General features: G+C 47.7%; 1 protein-coding gene across 2 annotated transcripts in view; it reads right to left on the minus strand.

The window, feature by feature from the left end:
- The window catches only part of CGNL1 (cingulin like 1), a 162,134-nt gene extending 155,123 nt beyond the window's left edge, over nt 1-7,011 (minus strand). The window contains exon 1 of one of the 2 annotated variants that reach the window (XM_055319667.1): nt 6,905-7,011. The gene's annotated coding sequence lies outside the window, so the exon portion shown is untranslated. The remainder of the gene's footprint in view (nt 1-6,904) is intronic. The other variant, XM_055319665.1, reaches the window with a different exon arrangement.
- Between the last annotated feature and the right edge of the window lie 2,350 nt (nt 7,012-9,361).

Below are 9,361 nucleotides of genomic sequence, written 5' to 3' on the forward strand. Positions count from 1 at the left end.
AAAACAAGCAGGCCTGTTTTGGTCAAAGAAATGAAGAAGGAGGGTGAATGGACGTCTCAGATGTTTAAGCATCTGCCTTTGGCTCAAGTCATGATCCCAGGGTCCTGGGATGGAGCCCCACGTCTGACTGTCTGACTCTCTGCTCAGTGGGGAGCCTGCTTCTCCCTCTCCCTCTGCCTGCCACTCTGCCTACTTGAGCTCTCTGTCAAATAAATAAATAAAATCTTTTTTTTAATTTAATAAAAAAAATCTTTGAGGAAAAAAAAAAAGCCTCTCATATAGGGCTGGAAGTAAGTGCTCCAGAAGATTTGCTATAATTATGAAAATCACTGATGTTGGGCAGGTCTCTGGGGAAATCTGAAGACTCCTTCCCACCTCTTTTGTACACCATCCAGCCACCGCACACCCAAGAAGTTAGGCTCTTTACAGGGACCCGGTCCTGGGCAGGCCAGACACGAGGCAACCAGTGGCTCTAATCCCTCCACCACTCCCCACCGCCCTGCTTCCTCCTCACCCTACACCCTCACCATACCCAAATTCCCCCTAAAAAATTCACAGATGGCTCAGGGAAGCAAGGCTGAGCTCATCCACCTACATCTGGAACAAAGGGTCTCAAGCCCCAAACCAGAAACTCACTAGTAAAAGAAATCTTAAATTTGGTAAAATCTGCCCTGCAGTCTCTTTGCATACTACTCTTATCTCTCCTCCCATTCCTTCTCTCCCAGTTCCTCTCCAACTCCTAAAGCTTTCACTGTAATCACACTCTCAGTAAACTTTTCAGGTTTTTGATATTAGATTAGGGCAAGGAGAGCGGCTAAGCAACTTTTCAGCTGCTGCTGCATAATTCTAAGTGAGTCACTGTTTTTAATAAGAAGGATAAAAATCTCCTAGGCAAAAAAAAAAAAAAATTTAAGCGATCAATACAGCTACAATGAAGCTCTGGGATATATATTAATTTATAGGATATACTAGAAGCTCTTCACTTGATAAATGGCTTTAATAACTGGGCCATTTATTTTTCCTTTCAAATGAAGTCCAAAGAGGCCAGCTGTTTAGAGTCTGAAATTCTGAGATGGAATCCCCAAACTCCCACTTGGTGCCCGACTCTACACCTCACCAGGTTCCTGCCCTGGAAAATAGGACTAACAACATTGATATCACAGAATCCTTGAGTGGAGTCCTGGCCCCAGGAGGTCCTCTCCCTTACACAGACTACAGATTTGCAAGGGAAAGTGGAAGGCCTGTTTCAAATGCAATAAAATGCAAGGATAGAGAGCTGGGGGAGGGAGGGAGGGGTCAGAGGTAAAATCCAAGAGAATTACCAAAGCCAAAACTAGAAAACCTTGGTCACCTTCCCTCAGTCCTCTGTGACTAAGGCAAGATAAGCAATAGTGAAAGATTATTAATAATAAAGGGGCTTCATAGTTCTTTAAAAAAAAAACCACACTACATAGTAACAACCTGAACCATTGTGTAGTAAGCAGAAACCCCTTCAATTGGGTGGCAGGGAATAAACTGGTCCCTTTAAACAAAGAGGCTGGGACGCCTGGGCGGCTCAGCGGTTGAGCGGCTGCCTTTGGCTCAGGGTGTGATCCTGGAGTCCTGAGATCGAGTCCCACATTGGGCTCCCTGCATGGAGCCTGCTTCTCCCTCTGCCTCTCTCTCTCTCTCTCTCTCTCATGAATAAATAAAATCTTTTAAAAAAATAATATAAAATAAACAAAGATGCTGCCAGCCAGGCTGGCAGAAATGATCCATGTCCATGACAAATGCCCTGTGCTCTAATCCCAAACACGTTACTTCCATGGACAACCCTCCACCGAGTTCCCTACAAATGTTCCCTGGAGCTGATCCTTCTCAGGTTGAAATATTGCGCTACAACCTACTGTAGTAATGAACACACACTAACCCTGTTTTAAACTCCTCTTTACTAATTATAGCCCCATAGGGCCTCGAAGCCCTCACTACCTGTAATTTTAGGAGCTTGAGGTAATTGCTATGCAGCAAAGGTTTGTTTTTGTCGAAAGTACCACATAAATAAGAACCGAATGTGCACAGCTTTATTTTGCTCCAGAATGTCCAACACTGAATTTTGTTTTTAATTTCTTACCAACAACCAATTATCTACAGAAACTGAGAAGTTTGCAGAGCTTGCAGAAATGTGGAGCTCTGTCTCTCTCACTTGGGATGTGGGATCCATTCAGAGTCTGAACAGCTTAATCTACCCTCTCCATTAAAAAGCAAAACAAAACAAAAAACCCATAAGATTCCATAAAATGTCCCTTGCGACGACAAGCCCACAGTGGTCTTCCATCTAACATTACCCATCACCTCGTAAAGGGAAAATGAGAAGTCAATACAGACCTAAGAGGACTGGATATTAGAAAAATAGGGCACTGAAGACACACTTTCTTCGTCAGCTCTGCTGGAGCACACGGAGCAGTAGAAAACACTCAATGCTCTCAAACCTCAACTCTGCTACTTCCTTACAGCGCTGTGAGCTACCACAGGAACCGGTTCCTCGCTGGGCCTCACCTTCCTCATCTGTAAGGTGAAGACGCTGCCCCCTGCCTCCTGAGTAGGTACAGATTCAGAGCTACAGAAGACCAATCCCCAGCACTTGGAAGGAGGTCAAATGGTAACTCCTCTTATAACCCTGGGGCTATTAGCCCAATGGGTCAGATGTTTGGAAACCACCTTTTGAAGGGAAAAATAGTGGAAAGTCCAATTTTCGGTCTGTCCAAGGAAATGTGAGCCAGGGTGACAACAGAACGATAAAGAATGAACGCATGCCACATGGATGCTGGCTGGAGCTTGCAGACAGGAACCAAATCACTGACTTACTCGAAGTACCACCGCTGCCTCTTTAACGTGGCACCGTGTACTCTCCTACCCGCTCCACTGTGGGGGTCGTCACCACCAATGAAGCTTATTTTGCCAGTTACCATCATTTTTTTTTTAAGATTTTATTTATTTATTCATGAGAGACAGAGAGAGAGAGGCAGAGACACAGGCAGAGGGAGAAGCAGGCTCCATGCAAGAGGCCCTATGTGGGACTCGATCCTGGGGCCTCCAGGATCATGCCCTGGGCCACAGGCAGGCGCTAAACCTCTGAGCCACCCAGGGATCCCCTGCCAGTTACCATCATGCCAAAAATGGATCCAGCCACATTCTCCACCTTCTCCCCAGCCCCAGGTAACACCCCTGTACCACTGGCTTGGTTAAGCGCTCCTCCAAAAAAAATGCATCTGCAGAACCTGGCCTCTTCTTTCTCACTCCCCACTACCTCTCTGCCAGATGTCCCCTCTCTGTCAACAAGTACTGAAGTCAGTCATTTAAAACTTCATGTCCAGGGGCACCTGGCTCAGCTGGTTAAGTCTGACTCTTGATCTCAGCTCTCAGATCTTGATCTCAGGGTCATAAGTTCAAGCCCCACTTTGGGCTCCACATTGGGTGTGGAGCCTACTTTAAAAAAGAAAACACGAAGAAAAAAAAAAAGAAAACACGGAATGCCTGGTGGCTCAGTGGTTGAGCGTCTGCCTTCAGCTCAGGGCGTGATCCTGGAGTCCTGGGATCCAGTCCCACATTGCGGGCTCCCTGCATGGAGCCTGCTTCTCCCTCTGCCTGTGTCTCTGCCTGTGTGTGTGTGTGTGTGTGTGTGTGTCATGAATAAATAAATAAAATCTTAAAAAAAAAAACTAAATAAATTCTAATTTAAACCTCAGCAAAGCTTCCCTTGGGCCCGCTGTGCCAATGAACTGAGAAGGTATTTATCCGGGTGAGGCTAGCTGGTGCTACCTGGCTGCCCCTCATAGTGTATTCATTGTCATTGTAAGAGCTCCCAAGTCACCGTAAGCCAAGGTGTTCATCCTCATCAGACTTTGAGCTCCAAAAGTCAGGGACTGTACCTTGTTTTCACCAAGAACTCAATGAGGGAACGCGGAGCTTTGCTGGATGAACACTGGGGGTAAACAAATGACCAACAAGAACCTGGTGTGAATTTCAGATGAAGCCCTGGGATACCAGCTCGGGGGACTGACAGTGGACAGTGCCTGGAGGAGGAAGGAAAAGACAGGCTAGAACAGGCCAGGGCACTGGACGGGAAACTCCAATAAAGCTTCCCCTCCCTGAGAGCCAGTCAACCGTGGGGACATTCCCGTCACATCCTTTTTTTCCTTTTCCATTTTCAGAGTCTTCATGTCATCATTTGTTTCTTGATAACAGCAATGTCATGCGACAAAATAAAGTAAGCACTTGGCCATTCAGGGAAAATTACCCAATTTTCAATTGCCTTGAACTTTGTTTTTCTCCGCTGGTGCCAACCTCTCAGCCATTGCACTGCCCGGGTCAGAGAGGGCAAAGAAAGGAAAGGCACAAAATCAGTTGGTGTTTTGGGGTTTTTTTAAAGGTCGATGGCATCTCTTCAATACATGGGTTTTGGGGGAAAGGGAGTTAAGGAAGCCATCACGTTTCTTTACCTACCCCACATCCCAACAGTACAAGCGAGTTAAACGTCCCTACTTAAAGAAAAAAACCAAACTTTTTTTCCCCCATAGGGTAGTCTCCTCGTAACAAATCAAAGATTACTCTTCTGAGTGTCATATACCCTTTTGCTAAATGAAGAAGCCCCTTGCTAACATTCCTCACATTTTTCTTCACTCACTTGCAATCACTTTAGAATATCAGAGCTGCAACCCCAAAGTGAGAAATCAATAAATCTGTTTAGATCCACAGGTACATGCACTTTTCCTTTCTTACTTTTTTTTTTTTGGGGGGGGGGGTCCAGAACGCACTATTCTATTCACAGTGTAACTACTTTTCAGATAGGAAGAGTTTTCAACAGCAACCTCAAATAAAGATTTTCCCCCAAAATGGCAACAAGACTAGAAAGGTTACAAGCCACGCAGTACTACACAATACCAAAATAAGGCAGGCTTCATTTTGTTGGCCTGGTCCAAGGAGGGGGGGAAAAACGCAACAGTGGGAAAACAATTTCCATATGGTCTTGTTCCCCAAAGGTTGAGGATTCAGGTCAGGGGCCACCCTGTGAGACCATGCACTCCACATAACCTCCATTCTCAAGCCAAGACAATTAAGACCGCTCCCACAGCTGCCCCACTTCCAGCAATTGAACACAGTGATAGGAGCAGGGTATGGTAGTAGAAGGTGGGAAAAGAAAATCCAACTGCTAAAACTACACAGTTTTTTACTTTTCAAAATGAATGTTCTTTTGACTCGTGTTACGGGCTAGAAGTGAACTCAAAACGTTTCTCCACCCCTGGAGAGTATTCTCTTAAAAGTCACCCCAATCCTATGAAAAATGTGAAACAGAGTGCCATTCAGCACAGAAGGAAAAATGAAAGCCACTGGTTTGTGGTCAGAGAGCAACATCCAGGTGGGAATCTAATACAAACATCACACCTAGATACAATAGAAAATTAACCAAGATCCAAGCAGACTGTCACAATAGTATGGACACTGAAAACACTTTCTTAATAAAATGTATATGATCAAATTCAGCATATGTATATGTGTGTATGTATATATATCCATATTCAATTTTTTCTTAGTCTTATTTCCCTATCATTTTTAAGACCATCCGAAACGTGGCTAAGGACTCACCTCAGCTGTGCATTGCTACTGTGAGGCACCAATTCCGTAATTCAAATACAACTCTATCAACAAGAAATAGACACGGGCTATTGTATCTGCTGGGCTTAATCACACAACCAGAATAAGCTTAAGTCACAATGCACACACATTAATACAAAAAATCAACCACAAAACCTTAAGGATCTTGTTAGCTTGCTCTCTTGAAGGACAAATCCCAACACGCAAAATCATGATCCGTGGCAGGGGGTCTCCAAAAGCTAACAGAGCTCTAAAGTACTTTTCCTCCTTTTAATCTGAAATCCTTTCCAAGTAGGACGTCACACTATCACTTTGTTTTCCCTGAGCAGGACAACCCTGTATTATAACCTTGATCCTGTAAGGACTCCGTCCGTGGCTTTAATTCCTACACTCCCACCTCCTTAACACAAAGTGCTCTGGCAATATTTACTGTAAACAGAAAGGCACAAGAAACAAAGCATATTCCAGAGAAAGACACCATCTGCAGTCTTGGGTTGGAAGGCACCAGGCAGCGGGCTCTCCAGGTGTTGAGGTGGCCTACGGAAGGTAAAGTCGAGAGTGCCTGGGCTGGGCCGGGCTGAGCTGAGCTGTTAGCACTGATCTTCCCTCGCAGTTCAAAACGAGTCTGTGGGAGCAAGCCCCACGGCCAAGGTCCTCAACGCGGCCGCACAGGGGGATCACCTGGCTTCTTAGCTGCGCTGCCCAGGCTGCCCCCACCCCCGCCCACGCACGGAATGGGGATCTCTACAAGTGGGGCCGAGGCATCAGTATTAAAAAAAAAAAAAAAACCCTCTAGACGTGCAGTGCAGTTGGAGAACCAACGCCCCCTAAAGAAGTCCCGCTGTGTCCTGCTCCGCGAGGTGTGAGCAGCGATGAAAGGCACCGCTCCTCGGGGCGGAGGGCGCGCGGACCGTGCCTCCCTAAGTCGTTGAAAGCCCCACCGCGAGAGCCAAGCACCTGTCCCGAGGCCAAAGAGTGATGATGCAACTTGTAAAAGTCCCTTGGAAAGCAAGGCTCTGCGCCCCGGGACCGGCGGGGGAGACCTGCCTGGCCCGGCGCGGCCGCAGCCCCTTCCCTGCCCCCGACCGTCCCGCAGAGAAACCCAGTCCCGCGGGGCGGGCCGGGGGCTGCGGGGGCCCGGGCGGGTGCGAAGGCTGCGGACGCCGCTGCCCCGCGGGGAGGCGGGGCCCGGGCCCCCCGCAGCCCCCCGGGCCCCCCGCGCCCCGGCCGCTGGGTCCCGCCGCCCGCGCCCGCCCCCGCCCGCCTCACTCACCGCCGCCGCCGCCGCTGCCGCCGCCGCGCAGGTCCCGCTCCCGCCGCAGCCTGCAGAGCCCGGCCCGAGCGCAGGGGCGCCGCGCCGCCCGGAGGCCCGGGAGCCCCGCCCCGCCCCGCCCCGCCCCGCCTGCCGCGGAGGAGGGGCAGGGGGCCGCGCGGGCCCGAGCAGCGCCCCCACCTCCCGCCCGCGCCGCTCTGTCCTCCCCCCGCCCCGCAGCCGACGCTCTCCCGCCCCCCGCCGCCCCCCGGGGTGTCCTCCTCCAAACCTCCAACTTCCCGGCTTCCCTCCCCACCCCACCCCCGCCTGTCTCCTCCCCGCCGCCCCCGAGTCCGGTTTTCCCGTCACCTGCAGCCCTTTTAACCCCAACCCTGGCAGACACTTAAAATGTAACATTGTTTTCCACCGCAACCAACTCTGCAAATATTTATTGAGCACCTACTATGTCTAGACACTGCTGGAGCGGGTCGGATGATAAGTACCACTTACAATCTAACAATAATAAAAGTTTATCCGTGCAAGGGAGGCAGGGGAGTGGGGGGAGGAGCCACCCCCACCCCTACCCCGCCACCAGGTCACACAGCTGAAGGTCTTTTTTTTTTTTTTTTTTTTTATTAGAGGCACAGAGAGAGAGGGGGACAGAGAGAGAGAGAGGCAGAGACACAGGCAGAGGGAGAAGCAGGCTCCATGCAGGGAGCCCGACGTGGGACTCGATCCCCGGTCTCCAGGATCATGCCCTGGGCTGAAGGCGGTGCTAAACCGCTGTGCCACCTGGGCTGCCCAGCTGAAGGTCTTAAGACTGGGATTGGAAACCAGATTTGGAGCATCTAGTTTAGGCCCATTCCAGGGGAAACTGCAGGATGCCGCAGACCAGCTGGGAGAGCTTGAGGCTAAGTATGAAATGAGGAACTGGGATACCCACCCCACCAGGTTGTGAAGGTTGCCTGAGAAAACAAGGAAATGTCACACAACCTGTACTTAGTACATCAATGGTTGCTGACACACTGAATGAAGTGGACGCTTGAAAATTCACTAATATCAAGTAACGATATAAAAAGGCTTTAAAAAGAAATATTGAACGGAAGAAAATATTTGCCACTTATATATCTGATAAGGGACTAGCATCCAAAAAATATATAAAGAACCCCTACAACTCAATAACAGAAAAACCCAGACAAGCTGAGCTGATTTTAAAATGAGCAGAGGATCTGAATAGACGTTTTTCCAAAGACACAGATGGCCAACAGATACATGAAGAGGTGCTCAACATCACTATGCAAAGGGCATCAGGGAGATGCAAATCAAAACCACAGTGAGTTATCACCTCACACCTGTTAGAATGGCTATTCTCAAAAAGACAAGAAATAACTGTTGGTATGGATGTAGACTAAAGAGAACCCTTGTACATTGTTGGAAATGTTAATTGGTGCAACCATTACGAAAAACAGTATGGTAGTTCTTCCAAAAATCATAAGTAGAACTACTATATCATCCAGCGATTCCACTTTGGGGTATTTATCTGAAGAAAATGAAAACACTAACTCAAAAAGATATCTGCACCCCCATGTTCATTGCAGCATTATGTATTACTGCCAAGATATGAAAACAACCTAAGTGTCCATTGGTGGATGGACGGATAAGGAAAATGTGACATATACGTTACATATACAAATGTGTATATTTCCGTAAAAAAAAAAAAAAGACAAATCTTGCCATTTGCAATAACATGGATGGACCTGGAGGGCATTATGCTCAGGGAGGTAAGTCAGAGAAAGACACTACCATATGATCTCACTTATATGTGGAATCCAAAAAAAAAAAAAAGGAGCTCATAGACACAGAGAACAGATTGATGGATGGGGGGGGGGTGGAAAGTGGGGGCTGACAAAATGGTTGAAAGGAGCCAAAAGGTACAAACATCCAGTTATTACATAAATAAGTCATGAGGATATAATATACAGCATGGTAACTAGAGTTAATACTATATTGCATATTTGAGGGTTGCTAAAAGACTAAATCTTAAAAGTTCTCATCACACACAAATCTTTGTGACTAACTGGATGTTAACTAGACTTATTGTGGTGATCATGTCACAACACAAATATTGAATCACTATGTTGTGGGCATACTAGAAAGGCGAAGGGGGCCAGATAGATGTCTTTGAAAAGGCATCAAATACCAAAAGTAGGGCAGCCCTGGTGGCTCAGCGGTTTAGCACTACCTTCAGCCCAGGGCCTGATCCTGGAGACCGGGGATCAAGTCCCACGTTGGGCTCCCGGCATGGAGCCTGCTTCTCTCTCTCTCTCATGAATAAATAAATAAGAAATCTTTACAAAAAATACCAAAGGTAGGGGGCTCAAGTTAACCAAACAGTACTTGGACACTGCAAAACCGTTAGAAGAGAACTTGCATCCTAAGAAGGGAAAGCATTTAAATGGCCCTGGAGACCAAGAATTG

This window comes from Nyctereutes procyonoides, unplaced genomic scaffold (genome assembly GCF_905146905.1).
Source record: "Nyctereutes procyonoides isolate TBG_1078 unplaced genomic scaffold, NYPRO_anot_genome, whole genome shotgun sequence".
Lineage (NCBI taxonomy): Eukaryota > Metazoa > Chordata > Mammalia > Carnivora > Canidae > Nyctereutes > Nyctereutes procyonoides.